Source organism: Phocoena sinus, chromosome 6, assembly GCF_008692025.1.
Source record: "Phocoena sinus isolate mPhoSin1 chromosome 6, mPhoSin1.pri, whole genome shotgun sequence".
NCBI classification, from domain to species: domain Eukaryota; kingdom Metazoa; phylum Chordata; class Mammalia; order Artiodactyla; family Phocoenidae; genus Phocoena; species Phocoena sinus.
In genome coordinates this window covers 94,990,149-95,008,654 of record NC_045768.1, presented here as the reverse complement: position 1 = coordinate 95,008,654, position 18,506 = coordinate 94,990,149, and the positions used below count along the sequence as shown (strand labels likewise).

General features: G+C 40.3%; 1 protein-coding gene across 1 annotated transcript in view; it reads left to right on the top strand.

The window, feature by feature from the left end:
• The first annotated feature begins 947 nt into the window (after positions 1–947).
• The window catches only part of DIRAS2 (DIRAS family GTPase 2), a 35,964-nt gene continuing 18,405 nt past the window's right edge, over positions 948–18,506 (top strand). Inside the window, exon 1 of the mRNA XM_032635474.1 lies at positions 948–1,094. The gene's annotated coding sequence lies outside the window, so the exon portion shown is untranslated. The remainder of the gene's footprint in view (positions 1,095–18,506) is intronic.

Sequence of the window (18,506 nt, the reverse complement as noted above, 5' to 3'; positions counted from 1 at the left end):
TACATACTAAAGTAAGATTAAAAACAACAACAACACATATTTCCTGTGAATAGCAGGGCAGAAATTTACTTTGGAAATGAACATCAAAGGACAATGCTAACTGAAATTGTAAATTGGAAACAGTCTTAGAACTGACAAATGCAATTCTTTAAGCAAAATCAAATTTAAAGAACAAAAAAAATTGCCCAATTCTTTTAGAAAATTTGGTATTAAAAAAAGAATGAGTTATAATAGGGAGAAGAAATCTTCCTCAAGTGTAGTTTGAATATGGATCAGTGTTATAGGAAAGCATTTTCTTTAAGTGTCGGCACAGAATTGTTAGCCATGAACCTAATTCTTGCTGATTTACCTGTTTTTGGTCAATGCTTCTTTGACAACATGTTTTATCAGTGTCAGAAAATATACCTGGTTATTTCCCTGAAATACTGATGTGAAACTACTCAGTGTAAAAGCAGTTTTAGTTCCAGATTGTTACAGGAGCCTATTAAATTAGAATGTATTAATCTGCAATGTGTGGTTGGCTGTTCATCATGGCCCGATTTCATCTGCCTTATAAATGAGGTTTTTAATTTAGTAGCTGGACACTGAAAGAGAGCCTTACGCGTTTAGTAGTAATTATAGCTGGTAATGTGAACAACTAAAACAAAAGAATCTGGTGCACTTTCAATGAAATTATTTTAACTCATTGAATTCGCTGAGAATTCCAGTCTTGACCATCTATTCCAGGAGCACGCAGTAGGTGGCACCTAAAAGCTCTTTGGAGGCGAGCAGACGCCATTTAAGCAGGAGCATCTGCCGCTGCAGCAGCTGGCACAGCTGAGAAGTCCGAGATTGAAGGGGGAAGAAGGAGGGGGAGCTGGAGGACTGTAGGGCGGCTGTGACCACCCCGGGCCCGCCCGGGCTGGGCGGCGCAGGTTCGCGGGGGCGCGGGGCGCACGGGCGGGCGAGCAGCTGACAGCATCGTCACGGCGGCGCGAGGGAGCGCGCGCCCCGCCTGCCTGCGGGAGGAGCCCTCATCCTCACAGCTTGCGCTGCCCTGTCCTATGCGAGGCGAGCTCGGAAGAATCCCTGAGCAGAGTTGTGTTCATCCTCAGGTAACCGATTTCTCTTCCTTTGCTGTGGCTTCGCTGCTTCTTCACTGGGGCACCGACGGCTTTGGCATCCTTGTTTGCCAGCCCCTGAGAAGGGACGCTATCTGGGAGGGCGAGTCAGCAATATAAGGGGAAAAAGCTGCATTTCTGTATCCTTGTCAGGGAGGGTGAGCATGTTGGTACACTTTTCTAAAACATGTCCTTAAAAATAAATCTGCATCTTACACATTATTTGGGACTCCTTCCAAAGCAGGAGTTCGTGTTTTAGAAAATTCTACAATGCAGGTGTTTCTATTAATGTGGAAGTTGATTTAATGGATTTAGGAAAGTCCTGAAAAGATGTGGTCCAAAGTGAGTGAAATGCGAGGCACGTTAGGGGCTGCTGTTTTGTTTCAGCGTGTTTTCCTACTAGACCGGAGCCCTTCGCGGGCTTGGCTGAAACTTGGCTAAATATTTTAATTCTCCTTTTAAAGAATGTGTTTCATGACGTTACAAGTGTTTTTTTCCTGTTTCGTTGTTGTAAGAACAGAAGATGGGAAAGGCGCCGCATCCCATCTTTAGTTGTAAGATTGTGGTTCCCATTAAGATGACAATGACTGCTGACAGCTCCCGGGGTCGCCTGCAAAGCATTGCTGGCTTCTCACCATGTGGGAACCTGCCTCAGTCTTCCGTCCTGAAAAATGCTGTTTTCCTCCTTTAAAACTCGTATTCACGTTCTATGAGGGTTTGAGAGACTTTTAAAACTAGAAGCTCTGTGAATCATGTTACATTCATTGAATGGTGAAATACACCGTTGTGGTGGAATTGTTTCTTCCCACTGTGCAGTGACACAGCTTGCCTTCCTTAGGAATTTATTCTACATATTTGCCCACGTTGTTTTTTGAATGACCCCCTAACATGTGAGAAGCCAGTCTTAGCATAGGGGACCTTTTTTACTTTGAACTAAAAACTTAAAATATATATATATATTGTTTTTAAGGAAGATTTTCTAGGTAACAGTAAAAGGCTGGAGAATTTTACATTCCAAATCAGTCCAAATGCACTTCTTTTCCAGTGGCATTTGGATTCGAAGAGGTGGAGTGGGAGGGAGAGAAAAGAGGAGGATAAAATTAGAATAAATTTAACAAATTTGTGGGGGAATACTATTTTTTTAGTTGTTGCTTGAAATTGCAAATTGTCAAGAATTCTATCTCTGGAAATGCAGGAGATCCTATGGGCTGAGGTAAATGAAAATCCATAGTTCATTTTATAGAAACAGAAGACACAAAGCAGGGAAGCATTTTCATCCCATTTAACACATGGCATTTAATTTGGTAATAGGGACCATGGTGCCTGGTGAACACAGGAAGGAAGGGGAGAGAGAGGTGATTGTCTCCACCATCGCACAGTATTCTCTGCAAGATGGCAAATATATGTGCACGGTTATTGCAGAAACCTCCAGAATCTTTTCTTGTTACATCTTTAATAGAGTTGTTCCAAAGAAGACTCAGAAAACACCTGAATTGAATTCCAAGTTGTGGAAGTCCCTTTTCAGCTTGTGTCTAGCAAGCTAGCATTCTCAGCAATCAGCAGTTCCATCTCACCATGAGAACAGAGAAGGCTTTATTCATTTTATGCTGTGCATCTCCTAGAAACCACACCAGACTTTATTAGAAATGTATTATTTCAGGAGTAAATACTGTCTCGAATCTAATACCTGCATATCTTATTGAAAAACTAAAACCTTTGAAAAATAACAGGGTTCTTTTTTTCAAAAGAGTGTAGCTGTGATATTAAACATATGTTCATTTTTCTAATTTTGTGGCCATAGTTGATATATATTAGTATATTGGAAAATAACATTAATTTAGACAAAATCATTATTTTCCCCCAAGATAAAGGGAGTCAATTTTTGCAGTAGAGAATTTCTTTGTTACAAAGAGGAACATTTGCCTGTCTGGGTGAGGAGGTTGCCTGCCAGCTGTTTTAAGTTAAAATGGGCTCAGTGCTGACCTGTAACATTCAGTTCAGATGACCATGGTGCCCCATTCCCGCTTATATGGTGAATTGAGTCTATCTGTCTGTCTTGTCTGTCTATCATCTGTTTATCATCCAGATATTAATCATTTATTTTTGTACTTGGTATGGATGTTTATAATGGACAGCTGTCTTTTTAAAGTCAGAGCTGATTTCTAGGACACTGGTTTTGGTTCTGATTTTTCTAGGAAAATATCTGCTCTTAAAAGGGGAGGTGGTGATTGTCATGTTGTCACAATTGCTAACATTCTTTTACAAGTAAAATTGACACATGCATGCACATTTAAGGATTAGTGTAAAAATTATTTGATTTCAAATTATGTTTTAGTTTTTATTTTTATTATGTGGCTTGCAAGTCTGTCTTCCTTGACCAGGTAAGTACTTTTTAAAGTACTCGGAACAAATGCCGTCTCATCCTCTCCTCCTTTGCTCTTGTCACTAGCAAATTCAGGAAAGGAAGATTGCTGTAGCTCTCTCCTTAGTGCAGTTTTTTCCCATAAATCAGTACCGTCCAATAGAAATAAAGTGTTTGAGCCACATGCATAATTTAACGTGTCTTAGTAGTCACAATAGAAAAGTAAATATAAACAGGTGAAATTAATTTTAATAATATACTTTCTTTAACCCAGTATATAAAAGAATGACCATTTAAAGTTGTAGTCAATACAAAATACTAATATTTTACATTTTTTATGTTAAGTGTTACACTTACAGAGCATCTCAATTCCGATTAGCCATGTTTCCAGAGGTCAATAGCCCATGTTGCTAGAGGCTGTTTTATTGGCCAGCACAACTATAGAACGTTAACCTTTTGACAAAACAATTTAAAAGCTGAAATATTAAATTAAACTGGTTACACACTATCAAAAATAAATATATAAATGATCTCAAATTGCTATAAGACCTGTGTCCTACCCTGCCCTGCGATTAAGTAGTTGTGCAGTCTTGAACCTATTTTTACTACTTTATCAGTAAAACAAGAGGATTGGGTCAAATACTCCCCCTGGTTTTATAAAAAATAACCAGTAGATGTGAATTCAACCTGCAGGCAGCCTAGAGATCTACTGTAGCAGAAAAAAAGGGAGCGGACTTAGTGGTGGGCATTTCCATTTTGCACCAAGTTTGCTTTGATCCAGTCCCTGAGGTCCCATGCCTCATTGGAGATCATTCAATTTTCATATTTAAATTACTTTACTGGGCAAGTGGCAGCAAACCTACTGTAAAATCAATAGATAACTAGTGAGCTAGTATTTAGATCTTTTAATATTATCCTTCACTAGCATGCATATCTTTGTTCGTATCTATCTATTTCAACACCATTAAACAAAGTTTGGTGAAAGGTAATGCTTTATAATTGACTGATCCATGAGTACTGACTTCCTGAAACACAGAAATCAATACCTTAATGAAAAGATGTCAGTTTCTTCACCCAGTCTCTGGATAGCTTGTGTGATCAATGAGTGCTGGGTACCATTTCCATTGCATGGCTTTCTGCCCTGGAAATCATAACAGGACCTTTAAAGAGAGCTTTTTTTTCTGTATGAAAGGAGTTTATGCACTGTTTTTCTAAAACTAATTAATGTCTGGAAAGTGACGTTTTTCTGAGGAAATAAGAGAACAGATGAGGAAATAAGAGAACAGAGGAACACTCCATTAGGCCTCCCTGTAGTAATTTGTGTCTTTCTCTGTGTGTCTCTGTCTGTCTCTCTGTGTGTCTTTCTCTCTCCCTCATCCCTCTTCCCCCCACACCCCTTAACTTCTGAAGCTGGGCTCCAGAAGAGTACAGATATTCATCAGCATTTAGACAGAGAAGGCTTTGCAGGGGTAACTTATGTCCTCTTTACATTCAGAGGTGTTTTATTGGAGCACCTCTGTGACTTCTGACTTTGGAGTTTATCTTCAGATGATGCTGAGCAAAGAGGAAAAATGATCAGTATCCAGGACTCTGCATCCAGAGCAAAGTCAGGAGTTCTCTCAGGTCTCTGTTACATTAAAAATCCAGCTCAAAGGCATTTTTCTTTTGGTATAAACTTGAACTTATCTCCCCAACACCACCACCCAGCTGCCACCCTCTCCCCCCTCCACTTACATATACACCCATAAGAGCAACGGATTATATCAATGCCTTCTTGAAATAGTCCCCTGAGATTTAAAGAAACGTGTTTGTGGAATAGTCCCCTACACTTAAAGAAGAATTGTGCTTCTCTTTTGAGGCCCCTTTGGTCTACATTGTGTTCTTGACCACAGAGTAGTGGGAGGGCATCGCAAAATGTAAAACTGACCTTACTGTTTTTGTGAGGTGTATGTAAGTGTACATCTATGTAAGGTCTGTGTAAGTTCTACGCAAGGAAAAAAGAGCCTGGAAATGTTGAATGATAGAAATGACTGGGTGACCTAGATTTTGAAAAGAATCTAAATTTTCCAGGATATCATGACAACCACATGTTTATATATTTTTGATTATTCCAAGTAGATTTACAGATGGCACTCTGGGCACCTCTTCTTTGTTCTGCCCTTCTTTTAAAGGTTAATTTAAATTCCTCTAAATATACCATCAATTTCAAGATGCAGAAATAAATCAGATTGTTGGAGCAACTATTTAAACATAAAGAATGAAAATGTAGATATAGAGAATGTTTAATGATCTCAGAGTAGGGAAGAATTTTCTAAGGATGATACCAAACTGGGATTCTAAAGAGGAAAAGCTTGTTAAATTTGGCTTCTCAGAAATTTAAAATTTCTGTCCAGGAAAAAGAAACAATATCGAAGGACAAATGGCAGCTGGGAATAAACATTTTCAACTTATTTAAGATGAGGTCTAATTTCCTTAAGACAGTAGGTCTCAGATTTTGAGCATTCAAATCACCTGATGGGGTGGTTAAACCTGAGATTGCTGGGTTCAACCCAAGAGACTCTGATTCAGTGGGGCAATGGCAGTTGGAGCGTGGTCCCAGGTGAGGGGGACAATGCTGGTCTGCTGAACACAGCTTGAGAATGACCGCCTTGAAATAGGACAGATACGATCATTGCAAACTAATAGGAAACTGAGCAGAGCACAGGATCATGCAGGTCTCAAAGATACAAATTACTTTTAACATATGAAGAAATACTCAGTCTCACACAAATTAAATAAATGCAATTTAAACAGTCATGAGAAACAGCCTTCTTGTTACATTGGGGAGGATCCAGGCCCACGGGGCTATGCCAGGTGTGAGGAACTAGCACTGTCACACACCATTAGGGGCAAATTGGTGGTAATTTTGGAGAGCAACTGGCAATCTCTACCACATTTAAAATGCACATACACTTTGATCCAGTAGTTCCATTTATAGGAGGTTAGTCTACATGTAGACTCAAAAACGTGATGAGATAATTATATGTTTGTTGAGCAAAGAAAGTAGTCAGTGAGAAACTGGTTGATAAATGATGGACCATCTCAGGAGTTCTATGCAGCTGGTAAAAAGCACAATATGGCTCCGTATGTACTAATATGGATCTGCATGAACACTGGGTACCACACTTGCATTTGTGTGTGCGTGCTTCTGTCACTAATGAGCTGTCAGTTGATATCTATCCCTCTTTGCCTAGATACCATTTTGTTAACACCTGATACCACTAAACTCGTAACACATACTAAATGTTTCAGTACAAACCCTCCTTTCCCATTTGATTTGTGCTCTTGACTATTTCTGGTGATTGAAACAGAGATCATGTTGTATAAGATGCCTCTGTGAGTTAATGTGAAAAAACGAGCCTGATCAAGTTAATGCATTGGAAATGGATATGACACACACACACACACACACACACACACACACACATATATATATAATCTCATTTCCAAACATGACATATTGGGTTTTTTTTTACACTGATTATTATTTTATACCATTTTCATTCTTACATGGACATTCTGAGAATTTTCTCTCTGTCCTTTAGGACAATTCCAGGTTCCATTGAAGCTGTTCTGTTTCCATCATGGAAACACAAGCCAGGTTTGGGGCCCAGGGATCTTGGTCTACAACCCTGAGATGACCAGTGTGACCCAAACCTTAATTGCAGGGCTTGTACTAATTAGGAACTGTGAGTCTTTAACTCAGCATTGAAAGGCATGTGAGTCATAAACATTTTTGTATCATCTCATTGCCTTTTCCTAAGGCCTGTGAAGACCAGCAAAATCGGAATTCCTACTCTGACTACAGTCTCATGTGGCCTGGCCCTTCACTGGTCAGCCTTATCAGGACACTTTTGCTCCTGGCATTGGGACTATGCTAAAATACTGATTCAAATATCCATGACGTAAGTATAACCCATGTTTTCCTACAAGCGGGTGTTATATTAGCCACCTGGTATCATTGCTCAGAGTTCAGCTTTTGATGTGGACCTTTTATAAGGCATCTCTAACCTTTTTGATGAATCAGGAAACATCACAGTCATCCATTATTCCCTGCCTAACATCATTGTTACATTTTTAAAAATAAATACGAGATGTTCTGAAAATGGCTTGGCAATATTCCATGTTAGTGTAAAAAATCTTCCTCCAACATTTCATAATCCAGAGCTCCTTGTTCAGTTGTTTTCTAATTTGGATTGGCCTGAATGTCTTATTGGGTTTGCTAAACCTGAGTTGAATGCAGGTTCTGCCACTTACTAGCTGTGCATCAGTGCACTGTTACTTTAACCACCTAGGTTCTCACTTCCCTTACCTGTGAAATGGGGCTGCTGATACCCAAATCAGAGACATTTTAAAGATCAAGCTTGTCTGGGACCTCTCAACACTGGCTAGATGGTCAGGACTCCTGGGCTGTGTTGGTGGTTGCTATTACAACCTGGCATGAAGCCCATTGTCTCATAGTTGCACTTTACTTCTGGATGGAATTCTGGCCTTTAGTTTTAGCTTTTCCTAATTTACCTAGTATGTACACTCTGCAATTCATCTAAAAATATTGACTTTTTTCTTTACATCTTTGTCTTTAAGCCAGACTTACAGGACTCCCTATTTTGTATCTGGTTAAATCCATGTTCCCTCCTTCAGGAGCACTCTTTTCCTCTGGTCTTTGACTGAGCTCATCTCCCCTCAGGCAGTCCTGACTCTGTAACTGAACTCACAGTTCTGAGTATGCAAGAATATCCCTGCTTGATAGTTTTGTCATTCTGGTCTTGAGCTATTTATCTATGTAATGACTTCAGGGGTCCTGGCCTTGAAGCCTGCTAAGGACTGGTGGTGCTAAGGGCTGGTGGTTCTACGGCCTGTGTTATGCTGTCTGTCATTGGATTCTAGACACATCAGGAGCTATAGCCTTTTACAACGAATTTTGCTGACCTGCCTAGTAACCAGAGAACAGACACAAGTATGTATTCACTGATTAATGGTTCCCAATTCCCGACTGTATGCCCTTGCCTTTTCTCATTCCATCAGCTTTGGAACTCCTGGATATTCTACACTCACCAAGGGCATTGCCCTCTGGTTTAGTCTTCTCACTCACCTTATGTTCAAATGTCATCCAAGTGACTTCAGTATTTTCCCTCCACCCCTCTTAAGCTCCACACCCACAGTCACAGGGGATCTCATCAGTGCTGGAGGCTCTCCCACTTCCAGAGAGAATCTTCTCTCTGACCACAGCAATCTGATTCTGCAGCATCCTTGCTCAACTTCTCCTTGAGCCTCTCCCAGAACTTACACTTTATCTTGCTAATATATTGTTACCTTCCCATTAACATTTAAACATGTTCATGTCTCTATATTTAATCAAAACTGGGTACCACTCAGCCACCAATTCACAACCAGTCTCAGGAAATATTTCCAAGCTGCCTGTATCAATGTCTGCATCTCATGATCACTCCTCAACCTATGGCAATCTAGCTTCCGCCCAGGGTGCTTTCGGAGCATCTCTTGCTAGTGTCACCAGTGACCTTCATTGATTCTCAACCAGCAGGTGCTTTTGTGTTCTCACTGTACTTTACGTCTTCCTACCAGTTTACATGGTCAAGCCCTCTTCTTTTTTGAAGTCCTCCCTTTCATTGGCTTCCACAAAATGCCCTTCAGTGCAGTTGCTTTTGTTTCTACTATTTGTTCACTCCTTCTCTTAATTCTTTGCAGATCCACTGCCTTTTCAAACAGTACAGTTTGGAGTCTCCTGAGGCTGTCTCTAAGTCCTGTTGTTTTTTTCTCTGTTCCTACAAGCCATGTGATCCATAGACTTGGCATCAATCCCTACCTCAGCACAGATGACTCCCACCTGTGTATTCCAACCCCCGATGCTAGAGTTGCCCTGAATGCATTTCCACTTGCCCACTTGATGTGAGCCCTTGACTGTCCCAAAGACACTTGGTGCTCTGTCTGCTGAAAACCAAGCTCATGATTTTCCCCTAAAACCTGGCCTTTGATCTTATCCCAGCTCTCCAGTTCCACCAGTTGGAATCCTTAGGAGTTTTCCTTGACACTTCATTCTCTCTTACTCCACGTCTTAACTCTTTCCCCCACCAGCCATCACTCATTGCTGTTGATGTCACTTTAACTGTTTTCTGTCTTTCCTGCTAGTTTAAACTGTCTGTTTTGGGCCCTTTTTATTTTATTTTATTTTATTCATCCACTTTAAAAAAATTTATTGGAGTATAGTTGATTTACAATGTTGTGTTAGTTTCAGGTGTACAGCAAAGTGAATCAGTTATACGGATACATATATCCACTCTTTTTTTTTTTAGATTCTTTTCCCATATAGGCCATTACAGAGTACTGAGTAGAGTTCCCTGTGCTATACAGCAGGTTCTTATTAATTATCTATTTAATGTATAGTAGTGTGTGTATGTCAATCCCAATGGGCCCAATTTATTATAATAGACTTCTTGTCCTCTTTATATGGTAAAGCCAGACCCCTTCAATGGCTGTGGGTTGCCCCCTGAAAGCCCATATGATCTTGGCCATGCCTCCCTCTACTAGCTTCACCTCATATCACTTTCCTCTTGCTGACAGTGATGTTCATGCCACCCTCCTTAGAATGTTGGAGGGCTCTGTCCCCACAGGGCCCTCACATGGTCTTTGTCCAGCTTTGTTAATACACTCCTGTAGCAGAGGGCCGTGGACGAGACCTCTCCAGTGGCAGAACTGCCCTGCCATTGATATAGTGGTAGGGTCCACACTAGTCCTCTGTCATTGTAGCCTGGAAGCCACGTCTGAGATCCCGTCCAGCCTGCCACCAAAGCAGGGGTAACTACCGCAGGTGCATGCCAGGTAGAGATGAAGCCCAAGGTCTCTTCTCACGTTGCTCTCGCCTGAGGCGCGTTGCCTGGCCTTCCCAGTTTGTTCACTAGAAGTAAAGTGCAGATTCATTCACACACTGAACGTATTCTTATTGTGCACTTTTTATGGGCCAGGCAGTGTTCAAGCACTGGGGAGACAGCAGTGAATGAAACAGATAAAACCCCTCATGGAGCGTATAATGTAGTGGAAATAAACACAGTTTTAAAAAGGCAAATTGCAAAGCGTGTCAGAAAGGGATATGTGCTATGGAAAAAAAATAAAGCAGGAAGAGGCTAAAGACTGCCAGGGTTGAGGCTAGAACTGTAAATTCAGATGAGGTGGTCAGGGAAGTTCTCACTGAGAAAGCGACATGTGAACATAGGTGTGTGGGAGGTAATGGGGGAAGAGTGCTCCAGGTAGAGAGAACAAGTGCAAAGGCCCTGAGGCAGGAGCATGGCAGGCATGTCCAAGTAGCAATGAGGAGACAAATGTGGCTGGAATGAAGTGAGCTGGGGAGGCAAAATAGTAGGAAGTGAGAATACGGGTGGGGGCAGAGCCCTTCACCTGTTACTCTCAGGGAGACAGGGCAGCCAGTGGGTTTTAATCACAGGAACGATGTAATCTGGTGTCTGGGTGGGGAGCTGATTGAAGTGGCTCAAGGCCTGAAGCAATGACCACTTAGGAGGCTGCGGCAGTGATCCAAGTAAGAGGTGACGGTTGCTTCGAGAGTGTGAGGGCAGTGGGGAAGATGATTTGTGGCTAAGTCTGGGCATGTTTTGAAGATACTGCTGACACACTTTGCTGATGGGATGGACATGACGTACAAGAGAACAAGAGGGGTTCAGGAGGGCTCCAAGGGTTTTGGCCTGGACAGCTGGAGAGAGAATGTGGGTACTGATTGAGATGAAGAAAATTGTAAGCAGTTTAGGGTGATATAGGGGTTTCAGTTCTGCACATATTATATTTGGGATGTCCCCAAGGCAACAAAGTAGAGATGTTTGGGAGGGAGAGAGACATATGACTCTGCAGTTTAAGAGAGAAGCCTGCCCATGGGTATGCAGTTGGACATTGTTGGCATGTGGATGACAGCTAAAGACGTGAAACCCGATGACACCTATGAGAGGGTGATCATGGTGGGGAGTGGGGGGAGGTAGCAAGGATGGAGGTGTGAGGTAGTCTTACTGGCTTGTTAAATAGGAGTGATGACACTGACCCACCTCCCCTGCCACCACCCTTGCCCCGGCTGGACCTCCTGACTGTCTCCTGCCCCTCAGAGTCCTCAAGGAAGTCTTGGCACAGCGTGAGTCAGACCTATCACTTCTCTGCTCAAAACCCTCCATGGCCTCCTGTCCTTCTCACAGTAAAAGCTGCCTCTACGCCACCCCCCATCCCCTGCCCATTACCTTGCTGGTCTCATCTACCTTCCTCCCTCCCTCCATACTAGAATCCTCCCTGTTCCTAGAACATGTCACGCTAGCATCTGTGTTTACACCTGCTGTTCTTTCCCCTCCCAGGTATTCAGAATTCATACCATCACTGATCTCAAATCTTTGCTCTAATAGCAGCTTGCCAGGTAGCCCTTCTCTGGCTTCTGGCCACCTCTGATGGCCACTGTACCTCCTCAAAATGTAACTGAAAGATACTGCGTTGATGTATTTTGATCAAATGCACTCACACCCATGGAAACCCTTCATTCGAAAGACTTTTAAGATGATAAAATAATGATTTTCAAGTTTTTAATTGTGCAGATAAGAGAGCTTTTAAGGGAAACATTTGCATTGCTTTCGGCAAAATCATGTATAAAAATGCCTCCACCATTACATCTCTTTTCAAAATGCTCTCTCCATAGGACAGTTGTTTTTCCAAAGCAGGTACTGATCCCTCCCTTATGTTTTGAAATGTCATCTTTCTATTACAGGGATGGAGAAGGGTGCTTATTTTTGGAAAATACCTGCTGTGTGGCATACTACTAACAGCCACCTGCCACCCAGAAAATGGTTATGGATGTAGAACAATTGCTTTTTGTGTAATAGAAAAACACGACCTGCCTTTTAGTTCTGCAACACTTATATTTTCTTTGCGGCAAGATGACTAGTGAACCATCATGTAGTAGAAAATATTTTCATGGTGGTTCCTCATCTTCTTATAAAGTATTGTAAGGAATCTACTACATCGTAAAGGTCTTATTTCTATATATTAAAAAATAAAATATCCAAATGCATGATATCCAGAAGCTCCTGCCTACTTTTGGCTTCAGCTTCTTTGCTGCAAGAACTGACTGATGAACAATGCAATAAATTCATTTACCTCTGGTTCTGTCTATATAATGTCACCACAGATCCTCGTGTAATTTTTTATTTCACTTGACATTGCCAACCTATGAGCGGTTACTCTTACGTAGATTTTTCAAAACTTGATTTTGTTACTTTAAAGAGTTCTTTTCTGGTACAATTTTCCTTGGTCAGCTCACAAAAATGTATTTCAACAGCAGATAATCAACATGCGCTAAAGTGTTTCTGATGTGTCCGGCTTGGATTGGATAAAATAATGTGCTGGTGGGTGAATTCCATGGGGTCCCTGCCTTAATGGCACTGATATTGGAGGGAGAGGGAGAGAGAAAACACAAATAAATAAATACCAAGAGAGAAAAATCAAATAAATAGATACCGAGAGAAGAATAAGTATCTTATTATTGAAAGAGAATCATTCCAACAAATAATAGATGTGCTAAAGTGTGTTTGAAATATTTCTGCTTTGCTCTGTTTAGTAAATATCTCCCCTGTGAAACTTCTAATATTGGTTCTTTACACCTTCAGCATTGTTTTCTAATTATTTTCATACAGGACTCTGAGAAAGGCATGCATTTTAGTTTGTCATCATGCATTTCGGTGTATTATTTTATATATTTTATTATGGCAGAAAAATAACTTTTTCCATTGACTTGTGGCATTTTGCCTTTCAATATTAATAAGAAGAAGATTCTAAGCATTTAAAAAAATCAAGTTTAGGGCTTCCCTGGTGGCGCAGTGGGTGAGAGTCCGCCTGCCAATGCAGGGGACACGGGTTCGTGCCCCGGTCGGGGAAGATCCCACATGCTGTGGAGCGGCTGGGCCCGTGAGCCATGGCCGCTGGGCCTGCGCATCCGGAGCCTGTGCTCCGCAACGGGAGAGGCCACAGCAGGGAGAGGCCCACGTACCGCAAAAAAAAAAAAAAAAATCAAGTTTAGTTAAATTTTGTAACATACCGGATTAAGTATAATGTGTTAAACTTTGCTAAAAAAAGTGTAGAGATTTGTTCTACAGTGGTGCAACCCAATAGATAAACAATGTGAGCCACATATGTAATTGTGTATTTTCTAGTAATCACATCTAAAAAAATACACAACTGAAGTTAATTTAAATCATATGTTTTATTTTACCCAATATATATGAAATATCATTTCAACCTGTAATCCATATCAAACTTATGAATGAAATATTTAACATTCTTTTTTATACTAAGTGTTCAAAATCCAGTGCGGGACATCTAAATTCAGTCTAGCTGAGTTTCAGGTGGCTACAGTACTGGACAATGCAGTCCTGTGGGCTTAGTTTTAAACACAGTGGCTAAGAGTGATGTGTCACAGTACCATTGATCAGTATAAAATTAGGGCCTGGAAGTAGGTGCAAAATTTAATTGGTCTTCTCAAGAAATTAGACTTTTTTAGCCTGGTCGGATTGGATTAGATCCTTATTGCTATTATGTGTAATGTGGATGACACAGGAGAAGGACTGTCTGCTCTGCCAGTGCTGCTCATTGTGCTCACGTTATGAGCGTGGTTTTTAATTCATAGTTTTGTTTTTGCTAAAAATATTTCATTTACGGCCATGTATTTTTATCGTAGTAAAATATACATACATAAAGTTTACCATTTCAATTGTACGATTCATGGGCATTGAGTGCATTCACATTGTCGTACCACCATCCATCTCCAGAACTTTTCATCTTGCAAAACTGAAACTCTGCACCCATTAAACAATTAATCCCCATTCTCCCCTCCCCCCAGCCCCTGGTAAACCACCATTCTACTTTCAGTCTCTATGACCTTGACTATTCTAGGGGTATTTCATGTAAGTGGAATCATATGTTATTTGTTCTTCTGTGACTGGCTTATTTCACTTAGCATAATGTTCTCATGGTTCATCCATGTCGTAGCATGTGCCAGAATTTTCTTCCCTTTTAGGCTGAATAATATTCATTTGTGTGTATATACTATATTTTGTTTATTCATCTGTTGATGGACGTTTAGGTTGCTTTGGCTGTTGTGAATAATGCTGCCAGGAGCATGGGTATGTAAATATCTCTTCACTTGTTTCAGTTGTATATCTATATAGCAATTATATATCTGTTTTAACTATTTTGAGTATATACCCACAAGGGGATTGCTGGATCATATGGTAATTCTTTGTTGAAGTTTTCCCACAGTGGATGCACTGGTTTAGATTCCTAGTCGAATTGCACAAGGATTCTAATTTCTCCTCATCTTCCCTAACATTGTTATTTTCTGTTTGTGTTTTGTTTTGATTTTTGATAGTAGCCATTCTGGTGGGTGTGAGGTGATATCTAATTGTGGTTTTGATCTGCTTTTCCCTGATACCTAGTGATGCTAAGCATATTTTCATGTGCTTATTGGCCATTTGTATATTTTCTTTGGAGAATATTCAAGTTCTTTATCCATTTTTTAATTGGTTTTTCTTTTTACTATTCAGTTGTAAGTGTTCTCTATATATTCTGGATGAGATTCTTATCAGGTACATGATATACTTTCTCCCATTATGCAGGTTCTCTTTTAACTTTCCTGACACTGTCCTTTGTTGCACAAAAGTTTCTAATTTTGATCAAGTCCAATTTATCAATTCATAACAAATCGCAAGGGCCGCCAAATAGCCAAAACAATCTTAAAAAGAACAAAGCTCAGGCTTCATACTTACAGATTTCAAAACTTATAAAGATACTGCAGACAAAATTGTGTGGTACTGGCATAGGAATAGACATAGAGACCAATGGAATAAATTTAAGAGTCCAGAAATAAGCCTAATTTACATTTACGGTTAATTGAGTTTTGATAAGGGGATCAAGACCATTCAATGGAGAAAGAATTGTCTCTTTAACAAATAGTGCTGGAACACTGGATGTTCACAGGTAAATGAATGAAGTTGGATACCCTCACACCATATTCAAAAATTAACTCAAAATGGATCAATGGCCTAAATATAAAAACTAAAACCATAAAACTCTTAGAAGAAAATGTAGAGGTACATCTTCATGATGGCAATGGATTCTTAGATATAATGCCAAAAGCATGAGTAACGAACTAGTTCACGATTGCGTGAAGGAATCTTTTTTATCCACTTGCCAATTTTGTAAACTTTCATTTGGCTAAAACTAGAAATCTACCTAACCAAGTACACGTATAGAATCATGTTCCGATAGGGTGACAGTGAAGGAAGGGCCCCAGGTTGCACACAGCAGCACCTTAAGCCATCATCCCTGGCTTTGAACAATTTCTTCTCCTTGCTGGCAGAGTTTGCATCCTCCAGTTGTCTTCATCTTTTGGTGTTTATTTCCCCCCATGGTTATCGTGCTGCATTGGGCATTCAGGGTCAAACTCAGTAACTGATCCTTTGACTAGGACAATATTCTTTTTAATCCACATAGTTTACCTTTTTACTTCTCTTACCCACATAGAAAAGAAATAAGCAAAAAATGGCCCAAACATAGGCTCTTGGCAGTCTGAAAAATGTCACTAAGTGCATTTAATTTGGCTGTTTGGGCTTCTTGGCCGTCATATTTTCCCCAAGTGGAATAGTTTTAGACAAACATCAGTGAACTGTATTTCTGTGCCTAAGGTGTGAGCTTATTTGCCTCTCAGTAATGAAACTCTTAAAGAAAAATTTATTCTACCCCCTTCCATTCTAAGAAATGTTACAAGTTCTCTATTTCATTGTTGCAGATATTAGGAGTCTTGTGATGAGTGCCTAAGGATTCCCCCCATGTGTGGGATGGGGGCTCCATTATCTGGGTGCAGATGTGTCACCTGCTTAGCACCTGCACTAATATTGCTAGGGTGGGTGTCTCCATAACACTATGAAACAAGATTCCTGAAACAAGGATTCTGCTTCTCTGGAGAAGGATGAGCCATGGATATTTAACTCTTCTTTATGATCAGGTAGGCATTTCTCACTAATAAATCTCTCATTTTTTATGTTCAGCTAAGAAGGTACGTGAAATGGATCCTTAATTAAATTAAGATTCTAAAAATATGTCAAAGTACGCTCTCTTACCTAGAGAATGTAAGTTCTGTTAAAAATTGTTAATTTCTTTTTGTTATACTTATTTATGCTGTAGTATCAGCAGTAGTCCTTATTTTTACTTAAATGACCCATTTGCCTTTTATTAGTAGTAGTTTTAAATAGAGGCTCTCAAGTAACAACTTTAAGTATGGAATTTGCTTAAAGGTAATAAAGTTTAAATGTTGTAATGAAGACAAATCTACTTGAGGAGAAATCATTGTGGAAAACCAAGGCAAAAACTGAGCAGTTATAGCCTGTATAAACTTCAGGAAATGAAGGTGCCCTTGATCTCAGACTGTTGATGGGACTTTTTGGCAGGATAGTATACTAAATTGTCCGGCTTTTCCAAAGGCTGACAGCTGAATTCTTGTAATCTATGATTTTTCTCTGGTTTCAACTGTTTGGTTTTTTTTTCCTGCATTTGTCATTGATTTTTTTTAATTGAAGTATATAGCTGATTTACAATGCTGTGCCAATCTCTGCTGTACAGCAAAGTGACTCAGTTATACACATATATTCTTTTTTTTACTATTCTTTTCCATTATGATTTATCCCAGGAGATTGGATATAAGACCCTGTGCTATACAGTAGCACCTTGTTGTTTCAATTATTTGTTTTTTGAAGCAGGCTTAATTCAGGGTATAATGCAGATAAAGATGGTGGTTTTACCTGAGCTGCTGCTGCTTCTTTGTTCTTCTTTTTTTATTTTTAATCTCATGCACGTGAATTTAATGTGTCTTCCAAAGGATACTTGAATAGGCAACTTTTGTGACTCAGGAAATCAAGGTCCATTTTCCCTACAATCCTAGGTGGGCCTAGGATAAGCCTCTGATAATTCTGCACCCAATTACAATGTGGAGGAGGTTTCCCCACACATCCAACGATTCTTCAGACACCAGCTGGATGTCCTTCCATTTGACTGAATTCTGACACTATCACCCAGATATAGAATCAGCCTCCAAAGGTTGAGGGCTCACCTACAAGACTGTTCCCTGCTTCAGATGCCACTTGCCAAGTCCAGGTTGTTACCAACTAGCTGTAAATCAGAGGTTCCTGCTAGCCCCTCCTTAGGTTTGATTAATCTCCGAAAGTGGCTCACAGAACTCAGGAAAACACTTTACTGACTAGATTACTGGTTTATGATAAAAGGATACAACTCAGGAACAGCCAGATGAAAGAGGTGTATAGGGAAGGTATGGGGAAAGGGCACAGAGCTTCCATGCCCTCTCTAGGTGCACCATTCTCCCCACGGCTCCATGTGTTCACCAACCTGGAAGCTCCCCTAATCCTGTCCTTTTGAGTTTTTGTGGAGGCTTCATTACACAGGTATGATTGATTAAATCATTGGCCATTGGCTACTGATTCAACCTCCAGGCTCTCTCCTCCCCTTCTCCTCCCAGGAGGTGGGAGGTGGGGCTGAAAGTTGGTTAGTTATCCTGGCAACCAAACCCTAGTCTTAAGTACTTTCCCAAAGTCACCTTATTAACCTCAACCCAGGTGATGGAAAGGGGCTTGTTATGAATAACAAAACACTCATATTACACCTTTATGGTTCTGAAGTGTTTTTAGGAGCTAAGGACAAGAGGCCAAATATTTTAACAAAAGATGCTCCCACTGCTCTTACCACTCATGAAATTCGAAGAGTTTTGGGAGCTGTGAGCCAGGAACCATAGACAAAGACCAAATATATATATGAGAAATACATTTTGGTCGTCTGAATGACCAAATATATACTTCTTATAAATCAAAATATTGCATCTCTACCTGATTTTCAGTATTTAAAATGTCTCATTTTGAATCTTTATTATAAGACACACATTTTTATAT